Here is a 12,504-nt window from a genome sequence, read left to right as displayed (position 1 = left end):
GCTACCAGTCTTTGAATATGCTCCTACAGTAATTGTTTACAGTGTGTTTTTTAAAACCTAAGATGAGTCAACTTCTGGCAGTTTTCCTTCATTCTATTGCCCCAGAAGAAAGATCTAGAAGTTGAGTCATGCTGGATTGGGCAGTTGCTGGGACATTACCACCACCCCCCCTTCACCGCAGGAAGCAGCAGGTAAATAAAATCAAAGCAGGGTTATTGACTAGCCCACTGTATCCAGCTGGGGTTAATTTGTGCCGGAGTGACCTTGTCTGTTCAAACATCCCTAGAGGAGGATGAGGAATGTGGAATGTCGGTGCAAATGTGCTGTGACTTCCCTTTGCTGATGGGATTGGCTATCACACTGTCCAGTGTGGAGCTGACCCACACTGACCAACATGATTGATGTGTCTGTGCTGAAGACCTGTTTGTCCATTACTTGCCCACTGTTCTCGCTGAGCTACATTGACCGCCAGTCCGGCAACCCTTCAAATTAAAATTTCTCACCCTTGCTTTCCATTCCCTCCATGGTGTCCTCATGCCTGTCTGTGTCTGTAATCTCCTCCAGCCATACAACCCTCCAAGACCTCTGCATAATTGGCTGCCATGATTCCTACACTGCGATAGTAATTACACTACCACTTATACTTATATAGCTTCTTTAATATAATAAAATACTCCAAAGTGCTTCACAGGTGCATGAGTAAACAAAATTTGACGCTGAGCTATGTAAAGAGATGTTACAGCAGATAACATAAAGCTTCATGAGAGCTAGGTTTTAAGGAGCATCTTAAAGGAGGAGAGAGAGGTAGACGGGTTTAGAGAGGGAATTCCAGAGCTTAGGCCCCAGGCAGCTGAAGGCACGGCTGCTAATGGTGGAATCATTAAAATTGTGGATGCTCGAGAGGCCAGGATCAGAGGAGCGTGGATTGCAGAATGTTGCAGGGCTGGAGGAGATTACAGGTTTAGAAGGGGCTAAGCCATGAAGGAATTTGAAAACAAGGATAAGAATTTAAAAAATCAAAGCATTAAGACAAGGAGTCAACGTAGGCCAGTGAACACAGAGACAAGGGCGGGGTAATGGGCAAATGGGACTTGGTGTGAGTTAGGACATGGGGGCAACAGAGTTTTGGATAAAATCAAGTTTAAGGAGTTCATATGTACGTACACGCCTCATAATAGCAGCATAAATATTATATATATATTTTGACTTCTGTGTACCTAATTGCTGTCTAAGGCTCCCCATGCATTTTAGAGCCTAAGAGGCTTTTGACCTATCTGAATTCTTCTAGTGGAAATTGATCTTCAGAGTAGCACGACCCAGACTCATTGCCAATTACTCCACACCCCCTCCCACCTCATGTTCTTTCCATTGGCTAGCCCTCCACCGATTTCTGATGTTCAATTTCTTTCAAGAAGTCTTCCCTTGCTTTTCATTGAACTAACATTCGGACCACACAAGTGCCGGGCAATGACTATCTCCCACAAGTGAGAATCTAACTATCGCCCCTTGACATTCAATAGCATTACCATCACTGAATCCCCAACTATCAACATCCTGGGGGTTACCATTGACCAGAAACAGAACAGGACTAAGCATATGAATACTGTGGCTACAAGAGCAGATCAGAGGCTAGGGATTGTGTGGTGAACATCTCATCTCCCAACTCCCCTAAGCCTGTCCACCATCTACAAGGCACAAGTCAGGCGTGTGATGGAATACTCTCTACTTGCCTGGATGAGTGTAGCTCCAACAACACTCAAGAAGCTTGACACCATCCAGGACAAAGCAGGAATTCACCAAGGCTCCTTCAACAGCACCTTCCAAATCCATGACCTCTGCCACCTAGAAGATAAAGGCTAGCAGATGCATGGGAACACCACCACCTGGAAGTTCCCCTCCAAGTCACTCACCATCCTGACTTGGAAATATATTATCGTTCTTTCACTGTCACTGGGCCTAAATCCCTGGAACTCCCTCCCTTACAGCACTGTGGGTGTACCTACACCACATGGGCTGCAGCGGTTCAAGAAGGTGGCTCACCACCACCTTCTCAAGGACAATTAGGGATTGGCAATAAATGCTGGCCCAGCCAGCGACACCCACATCCTGTGAAATAATTTGCATAAACTGCTTCTGAAGGAGCAGTCCATCTGAAAAATTAACCTCTCTCACTCCGCCAGCTGCATCATTAAGCTGATGTGCAACACATATGATCTGGAGGTTGGTGTTTCTAAGACATTGGCTAAAATCAGAGCCAGGCCTTTCGCTCTGAAGATAGGAAATATTTCTGGGATTAATTTATGTTAACCAAAGGTATTAAAGGATGGGACAAAGGCAGGTATATGGAGTTAGGCCAGAGGACAGCCATGATCTCAATGACTGACAGAACAGGCTTGCGGGGGGGGGGGGCTGAATGGCCTCCTCATGTTCTCCCTATTTTCCAGTGATCCTACATGCTACGCAACAGAGAGTGGACAATATATTGTTTATGCTATCAACTCGCAGTCCCAGTGTCGAGTAAGCAGGTCTATTTTTTGTTTTCCGAGTACAGTACGATTGCCAATCCTGTCTCTTTATAAATCTGCGGAGTAATTGGAGAATGTCATATCTACTGCTGACCCCTTCTGCCTAATGTATCTCTACATGTCAACATCATGACTGCTCAGAGTGCAAAAGAAAATATAGTAAGAGGCCTATGTTCTCACTAGGACTTAGCCAAGAGTTTGCCAAAAAAACACTTTGTTAATTAAATGAAAGCAGAAGTCTGTCCACTCGCATAGTTAACAATTCTGGGATCACATTGTTTTTGAGGAGCAGTAATTCAGCAAACACATTATAATTCTCTCACAGATGTAATGCAATACCGATGGGATGGTGGAATAACACTCAACACTCAAACACTCACAATTTATTACTTTTTGTTGATACTACTTGAAATAATTGGCGGTATTCCACTGTGGAAAACCTGTTAAAAGGGGATTCTCCCCAAACCCCTGACCCCAGTTGCGACTGATTGCGACAGAGGACAAATCAGAGAATATTTTTGGAAAAACCGTGCCTGAAACATCAGCTTGTTTTGTTCCATCGGATACTTATTGAACCCTCTGCAAATTTCCAGCAGTCTCGACTTTTAACTTCAGGTTTCCAGCATTAATTTTATTTTATTTTTGGTTCCTCACAGGGGAGAATAAATTATATTAAAAAATGCAGAAGCAGCTTTTAAATCAAAGGTGGTTCAACTACAAATGTCAGAGTGTACCCAGGGTAGGGGCCAGGACTGTCATTAACATGAGATGGGGAATATACCTGTGTTTTCTTTCTCTGTTAGTTAACGAGCCACTGATGAATCTGATTCTCAAAATGACACATTTTAAAGCAGCACCCCGTGTCACTTCACCACATCTGTTCAATTTGGGAATAAACATAGACATTGTTCAATTTTTTTGTTAAAAGGGTAACTTAGAAAAGAAAGAACTTGCATTTCTATAGCACCTTTCACAGCCTCAGGACATCCCAAAACGCTTTACAACAAATGAACCAGTTTTGAAGCACAGTCACTGTTAGAATATAGGGAATACAGCAGCCAATTTGTGCACAGCAAGATCCCACAAACAGCAATGTGGTGATGGCCAGACAATCTATTTTCGCAAGGTTGGTTGAGGGATAAATATTGACCAAGACACTGAGGAGCACTCCCCTGTTCTTCAGAATACTGGCGTAAAATATTTTACACCCACACAAGAGCTCAGTTTGACATCTCATCTGAAAGATGGCGCCTCTGACAGTGCACCACTCCCTCAGTACGGCACTGGGAGCCTCAGCCTAGGTTTATGCGCTCAAATATATGGAGTGGGATTTGACTCCACAACCCTCTAACTCAGAGGCAGATTGTTACTCACCGAAGCACAGCTGACACTTTGAGCTCATTTCGAGGTAACAAATCCTGCAGTAACATAATTTGCATAAATTATGAACACTATGTAATCAGTCCAGCGTTCCTAGGAAGTATCTCCTGCTCAGTTTTTGAAGCCAATAAATCCTGCCTTAAATACTCTGATTTCTTCCTCCATTTTGAATATCCAACTTTGCAGAAGAAAATGTCAGTCAAATACCCAAACAGCACCGCATCACAGCCTTTATATTTTACTTCTCTCTCACTTGTTCTTTCACTCACTTGCACTCTCTCTCAGTCACTCTCTTTCTTTCTCTCACTCACTCTCTTGGTTACCCTCACTCACGCTCTCTTTCACTCTCTTGCTTGCTCTCAATTGTCTCGCTCAATCTTCCTCTTTCTCATTTTCTATCTCTTGCTCACTCCCTCTCTGTCTCTTACTCAGTCTCTATATCACATTCACGCTCTCACTCTTGCTGCCTCTTACCCACTCTGCCTTTCTCTCTCTCTCTCTTTCTTGCTCGCTTTCTCTCTCTCCTTCTGCTTCACACTCTTGCTTTTTCTCTCTCACTCTCTTGCTCACTTTCTTTCTCCCTCTCTCTCTTGTTTTCCCTTTCTCTCTCTCTCCCACTCTCTTGTGCTCACTCTGTCTCTCACCCACTCTTTCTCTCTCCCTTGCTCACTCAACCTCTTTCTGTCATTCACGCTCTCTCTCTCTTTCTCCTTCCTTCACCCTCGCCCTCTCCGCTGCTGCCCACCTGGTTCCTCTGGTGGGTTTAACATTGAGCGGCATCCATCGCCCGAGTTCTTGCAGCAATAACATTGTGGCACCAGTGATGACATGAGGGCCTGGGGAATGGCAGTCAAACAGCACAGGAACAATGGGGCAGATCCTGGACCTTTTCAATGACACTGAAGGGTGTTGGATTTAATTGTGAGGTAACCTTGCCTTTAAGTGTAAACTGGAGACTGTCTCTTTAATAAAAGGCATAATCTTTCCAATTTCAATCCCAACAGCCATATGTCTTGAGTTACCCCACCCCCTTCGTATCCTATCCCGCTCCACCTCCCCTAGCTCCCCCACCTCATCTACTGCCACCCCCACCTCCCCCCCCCGCCCACCACCCCCCCCCCCACCCCACCACTCACACTCCCTGGGTGGTCTTCAGCTGGGAATGTGATCTTTGTTTATTGCAGTTTAACAGACTGTCAGCCCAGCTTATAAGTCAGTCAACACCCCATTACTTTAACCAGCACAGTATCCTGATTAATATCAGGCCAGTAACACGTGTGGAGCAATTCCTTGTCCACGTTTCCATGGGTTTCCATGTGGCTCACGTGATTTCCCACATCTGGGACTTGAGCAATATCCAAGAGATGCTCGACTCAGTCATTACCCGGAATTATTTGATATCGATTTATCCCTGGGGGTTTAGTCGCTCTGTCCCCAGTCCCATCTCCAAAACAAACATCCTGTCCCCACCCCCATCCTCTCAGTCCAGAGCGTGTGATACTTTAGGCTCTGAGTTGCCAACTCTGCTTGGATGTACTCCTGGAGGTTTTTGTCACATGACCTCTATCCACTGCCTGCCACCCACCCCCCCCCCCCCACCCCAGCCCACCTCCCCCAGGCTCCCACCATTGGTAGCTTGACACAACCAACACTGCAGCGCCCCCACCTCCCCACAGCCAATCATAAGGCAAGCAGACTCTTTTGTTTACAGGATTGGATGATTCTTGACTCTCAGCCAAACACCTTTTTGTTTTATTGCTGAGAAGAGAGACATGTTGTTGAAGCTTTTCATCTTGCACTCATCAGGACAGATGCCAGAATACCAAATTTCAAACCATCACAACAATTTATACCGCAGGGGAAAAGGGTGCTGATTGGGTTGGCAAGTTGACAGATTGTGTGAGGCGCTGCCATGAAGAAAGCAGTGGGGAATTACAGGCCCCCCAAGTTCCCAGGTAATTTCAAATAAAGGAGGAAGGCTTGAACATCTTCCTTTTCTTTGCAGAGAAAGGGTCCCTGTGTAAGAATATATGTGAGTTCTAGCAAGTGTAAATGAACCATGTTATAATCCAACTGATTATCTTAAATTGGTTGTTAGTGTAGTTATTAGTTAAAAGTTAACTCCACAGCCATACTATGGAACCATAAATGTGGAAGCTGGGATTCAGGGAGGTGTCATTCAGAAGGGGAGCTGAAAACTCCCCACGATCACCCTTAAGCCAATGATATCTCAGGCCAGAGCTGAGTTGTTTGCTTTCCGGCTTAGAGCTCATTGAACTATCCCATCCCTTGTTTTCTTTAAATGCAGAAGCCATTCAGGCTTAATATTTAGGGAAGCTTCCCACACACTGGGTAGTGTTCTCACCTGAGTCGAAAGGTTGTGGGTTCAAGTTCCAACTCCAGAGACTTGAGCACAGAAATCTGAGCTAACACTCCGAGTGCATTACTGAGGGACAGCTGCCCTGTCAGAAGTGTCGTCTTTCGAATGGCACATTAAACCGAGAGCTTTCCTGTGCTTCAAGGTGGTCACAAAAGATCCCATGGCACCATTTTGAAGAAGGGTAGGGGAGCTCTCCCTGGTTTCCTGGCCAATATTTATTCCTCAATAAACATCACTAAAAATCAGGTTATCTAGTCATCATCACATTGCTGTTTGTGGGAGCTTGTTGTGCACAGATTGACTACTGCTCTTCACACATAACAAAAGTGACCACCCTTCAACAAGTACATCATGGGACCTTGGTTTAACAGTGCACTGGATTGATGGCACCTCCGGCAGTGCAGCACTCCCTCAGTACTGCACCAGGAGAACACATTCTCAAGTTTCTGGAGTGCGACTTGACCCCACAACCACCTGACTCAAAGGTGAGAGTGCTACCCACTGAGAAATGTCTTGTCCAGCCAATTGGCCCTTATATGAGCATACGGACATATGAACTAGGAAGAGGAGTAGGTCATTTGGCCCCTCAAACCCGCTCCACCATTCAATAAGATTATGGCTGATCTGATTGGAGCCTCAACTCCACATTCCCACCTACCCCCTATAACTTTTCATCCCCTTACTTATCAAGAATCTATCTACCTCTGCCTTAAAAAAAAATTCTGCTTCCACTGCCTTTTGAGGAAGGGAGTTCCAAAGACTCACAACCCCCTGAGAGAAAAAGATTCTCTTCATCTCTGTTTTAAATGAGCGACCCCTTATTTTTAAACAGTGACCCCTAGTTCTAGATTCTCCCACAGGAGGAAACATCCCCTCCACATCCACCCTGTCAAGACCCCTCAGGATCTTATATATTTCGATCAAGTCACCTCTTACTCTTCTAAACTCCAGCAGATACAAGCCTAACCTGTCCAACCTTTCCTCATAAGACAACCCACCCATTTCAGATATTAGTCTAGTAAACCTTCTCCTAACTGCTTCCAACACATTTATGCCCTTCCTTAAATAAGACGACCAATACTGTCCACAGTATTCCAGATGTGGTCTCATCAATGCCCTGTACAACTGAAGCATAACCTCCCTACTTGTGTATTCAATTCCCCTCATAATAAATGATAACATTCTATTAGCTTTCCTAATAACTTGTTGTTATTACCTTTTGTGATTCATGAGCTAGGACACCCAGATCCCTCAACACCTCAGAGCTCTGCCATCTCCCCCCATTTAGATAATATGCTTCTTTTTTATTCTTCCTGCCAAAATGGACAATTTCAGATTTTCTCACATTATACTCCATTTTCCAGGTCTTTGCCCACTCACTTAACCTGATTATATCCCTTTGTAGCCTCCTTTTTTCCTTTTTAACAAATTACTTTCCTATCAATCTTTGTGTCATCAGCAATTTCAGTCCCTTCAGCCAAATCATTTATATAAATTGTAAAAAGTTGAGGCCCCAGCACTCATCCCTGTGGCACTCCACTTGTTATGTCTTGCTGACCTGAAAATGACTCATTTAAGCCTATTTTCTGTTTCCTGTTAGCTAGCCGATCTTCTACCCATGCCAATATGTTACCCCCTATATATCATGAGCTTTTATTTTCCACAATAACCTTTGATGTGGCATCATATTAAATGCCTTCTGGAAACCTAAATAAAGTGCATCCACCAGTTTCCCTTTATCCACAGCACATGTGACTCCTTCAAAGAACTCTAATAAATTGGTTAAACAAGATTTCCCTTTCACAAAACCATGTTGACTCTGCCTGATTACCTTGAATTTTTCTAAATACCCTGCTATAACATCTTTAATAATAGCTTCTAACATTTTCCCTATGACAGATGTTAAGCTAACTGGCCTATAGTTTCCTGCTTTCTATCTCCCTCCTTTTATCAACAAAGGAGTTACATTTGCTATTTTCCAATCTAAGGAAACCTTTCCGAATCTAGAGAATTTTGGAAAATTAAAGCCAACACATTAACTATCTCACTAACCACTTCTTTTAAGACCCTAGGATGAAGTCTATCAGGACTTGGGGACTTGTTAGCCCACAGTTACAACAACTTGTTCAGTACCACTTCTCTGGTGATTGTAATTTTCTTGTGTTCTTGGTTCCAATGTCATGGCAACTCAACATCCCTGGATATAGAGTTTTCAGGCAGGATAGGGAGGGGAATAAAAAAGGTTGGGGTGTAGCATTATTGGTTAAAGAATTAATTACAGCCGTGAAGAGGGACGATATACTAAATGAAGCATCAAATGAGGCCATATAGGTCGTGCTCAGGAATGAAAAAGGGGCAGCCACACTGCTAGGAGTGTATTATAGACCCCCAAGTAATGAGAGGGAGATAGAAGAACAAATATGTAGACAGGTTTCTGAGTGCAAAAACAAGAGGCAATAAACGTTGGGGACTTCAACTGCCCTGACATCAACTGGGATGCAAACAGTGTTGAAGGGTACAGAGGGCACAAAATTCTTAAGCTGTGTCCAAGAGAACTTTATTAACCAGCGAGTGACAAGCCCAATGAGAGGAGGTGCAATTCTAGATTTAGTCTTAGGAAATGAAGCTGGGCAAGGGATGAAGTAGCAGTGGGGGACCATGTTGGAGATAGTGACCTTAATACAGTTAGATTTAGCATCATTATGGAAAAGGACAAAGATAGAACAGGGGTAAAAGCTCTAAGTTAGGGGAAGACAAATTTTACAAAGCTGAGAGGTGAGCTGGTGAGAGTGGACTGGATACAGCTATTAGCTGTGTCAAATCAGTGGGAGGCATTCAAAGGCGAGATTCTATGGGCACAGAATAGACATAGCCCCATGAAGAAAAAGGGTGGTACTGCCAAATCTAGAGCCCCCTGGTTATCCAGAAGCCAAGATAAAGCAGAAAAAGAAAGATTACGACAGTCACAAAATATTTAATCTTGTAGAAAGCCTAGAGGAGTATAGAAAGTATAGAGGGGTGAAGTATAAATGAGAATTAGGAAAACAAAGAGAGGATACGAAAAAATATTGGCAGCTAAAATCAAAGAAAATCCCAAAATGTTTTACCAGTACATTAAGAGCAAGAGAGTAACTAAGGAAAAGGTAGGGCCTATCAGAGATGTACATGGTAACTTGTGCGTTGATGCAGATGATGTGGGCAGGGTTCTCAATGAGTACTTTGTCTCTGTCTTCACTGAGGAGAGGGATGATGCAGGCGTTGTAGTTAAAGAGGAGTGTGAAATATTAGATACAATCAGCATAGTGAGAGAAGAAGTATTGGAAGGGCTGGCATCCTTCATGGTGGATAAGTCACCAGGGCCAAATGGATTGTATTCCAGGCTGTTTAAGAAATCCAGGGAGGAAATAATGGATCCTCTGAGGATAATTTTCCAATCCTCACTAGGTACAAGCACCTCAGAGGATTGGAGGTCTGCGAATGTTGTACCATTATTTAAAAAGGGTGTGCGAGATAGGCCAGAAAATTATAGGCCGGTCAGTCTGACCTCGGTGGTGGGCAAATTATTGGACACAATTCTGAGAGAGAGGATAAACTGTCACTTAGAAAGGCACGGATTAATCAGGGATAGTCAGCATGGTTTTGTTAGGGAAGATCGTGTTTGACTTAATAGAATATTTTGAGGAACTAACAAGGAGGATTGATGAGGGTGGTATAGTGGATGCTGTCTACATGTTTCAGAAAGGTATTTGACAAGGTCCCACATGGCAGATTGGTCAGGAAAGCGAGATCCCATGAGATACAGAGGAAGATGGCGAGTTGAATCCAAAATTGGCTCAGTGACAGGAACTAAAGGGTAATGGTTGATGGATGTTTTTGCAAATGGAAAACGGTTTCCAGTGGTGTTCCACAGAGCTCAGTGATGAGCCCCTTGCTGTTTGTCGTAATGACTTAGACTTAAATGTGGGAGGCATCATTGGGGAATTTGCAGATGACACAAAAATTGGCCATGCAGTTGACAGTGAAGAGGACAGCTGTTGACTCCAAAATGATATCAATGGTTTGGTTGAGTGGGCGGAGAAGTGGCAAATGGAATTCAATCCAGAAAAGTGTGAGGTAATGTATATGGGGAGGGCAAACAAAGCAAGAGAGTACTCAATAAACAGGAAGTTGAGGAAGCCAAAGACCCAGGAGTGCATGTCCACAGGTCCCTAAAGGTGGCAGAACAGGTGGATATGGTGGTAAAGAAAGCATATGGAATGCTTTCCTTTACTGGATGAGGTATTGAATGCAAAAGCAGGACATAATGAAGGAACTGTACAAAACACTGGTTAAGCCACAGCTGGAATTCTGTGTGCAGCTCTCGTCACCACATTATAGGAAGGATATAATTGCTTTGGAGAGAGTACAGAGGAGATTTCCAGGAATGTTGCCAGAGCTTGAAAATTGCAGCTATGAGAAGAGTAGGCTAGGGTTTCCTTAGAATAGAGGAGGCTAAGGGGTGATCTAATTGAAGTGTACAAAATTATGAGAGGCCTAGATAGGGTAGACAGGAAAGACCTGTTTTCCCTAGCTGAGGGGTCAATTACCAGGGGGCACAGATTTAAGGTGATTGGCAGAAGGATTAGAGGGGACATGAGGAAAAGATTTTTCACCCAGAGGGTGATGGGTGTCTGGAATTCACTGCCTAAGTTGGTGGTTGAGGCTGAAATGCTCAATTCATTTAAAAGGTACCTGGATCTGCACCTGAGGTGCTGTAACCTGCAAGGCTACAGAGCAGGGGCTGGAAAGTGGGATTAAAATGAGCGGCTAGTTTTTTTTCTCTTTTTGACCAGGGCTGAATGGCCTCTTTCTGCACCGTAACTTTTCTGTGGTTCAATGGTTCTATTAACCGCAGGGAGTTTTGAAGGGATTCTGGAGCTTCTATTGATGATGTGCAGTGGACTTGTGACCTGTACAAAATCTGTTAGATGACGGCCTTGGTGCTATCACAACAGACCAAGAGCAGGAGGCTGAGGGGAGGCTTGCAATGCTGCAGTGAGTGAGTGTGCAACAAAGTGGGACCAGGCTGAGCTCTGATGAAGGCATTGCCATCAAGTGAATCTAGGCAGCAGACGTCAGGAATTATCTCACATCAGATAGTGGTGAAAGGACAGTGTGTGGGGTTAGGACCTTTCCATAGTTCAGATTCCAAGGGTCTGATTGGGGCTCAATATGAGTTGCTAAGGATTAAAAAGGAAAATGTTCTAAGTCTGGAACATAATGCTGGAAATTTCTGTCAACATCTCTCATGAGAATAGGTAAGTTTTCAGTTTTTGGGTGCGTAGTCCTTCATCAGAACTGCAGCACTGACTCAGGTACTGTTCCTGGATAAAAGCAAAAAACTGCGGATGCTGGAAATCCAAAACAAAAACAAAAATACCTGGAAAAACTCAGCAGGTCTGGCAGCATGTGCGGAGAGAAACACAGTTAACGTTTCGAGTCCGAATGACCCTGGAGTTCATTTCTGACACCTCCTGTGACCAAACCTTTTATTCTTTTGGCCATGAAAAATTCTGCTGCCTGTGTCCTAACTCACCCAAAGTCCCTTTCATCCATCACCTCTGGGCTCCGTGGCGTCACCTCTCCCTATCTCTGCAACGTCCTCCAGCCTTACAATCCTCTGAGATCTCTGCACTCCTCCAATTCTGACCTCCAAAGCATCCCCAATTTTAAATACCCCACCATTGCAGCTGTGCCTTCAGCTGTCAGGGCCCAAAGCCCTGGAATTCCTACCCCCCCACCCCCGACAAACCTCTCCACCTCTCTGTCTCTCTCTCCTCCTTTCAGATACTCATTAAAACCTAATTCTCTGACCAAGCTTTTGGTCACCTCTGCTAATGCCACCTTATGTGGCTCAATAGTGTCAAATTTTGTTTGATAATGGCCCTGTGAAGTGCCTGGGGTATTTGTTAAAGGTGATATATAAATGTGCATTATTGTTGATGAAGTGGATACTCTGCATATTTCAGGCAGTAACGATACCAATAACTGCAAGTACTCTCCTCGAATAGACAGTATTGGGCTTTGAGACCAGGTCAATCAAGGCTCCTACTATTGTGAATCCGAGTATCCACATCAGTACGTCTCAACATGGGCTAACTGAGCTACTCTTTTTGTCCACCACCCCATTTATTGGTTCACTTTATGAAGTAAACTTTGAAAAGAAGAAGGTCAAAGTCC

Source organism: Carcharodon carcharias, chromosome 6 (assembly GCF_017639515.1).
Source record: "Carcharodon carcharias isolate sCarCar2 chromosome 6, sCarCar2.pri, whole genome shotgun sequence".
NCBI classification, from domain to species: Eukaryota; Metazoa; Chordata; class Chondrichthyes; order Lamniformes; family Lamnidae; genus Carcharodon; species Carcharodon carcharias.
This window is presented reverse-complemented; position numbering follows the sequence as displayed.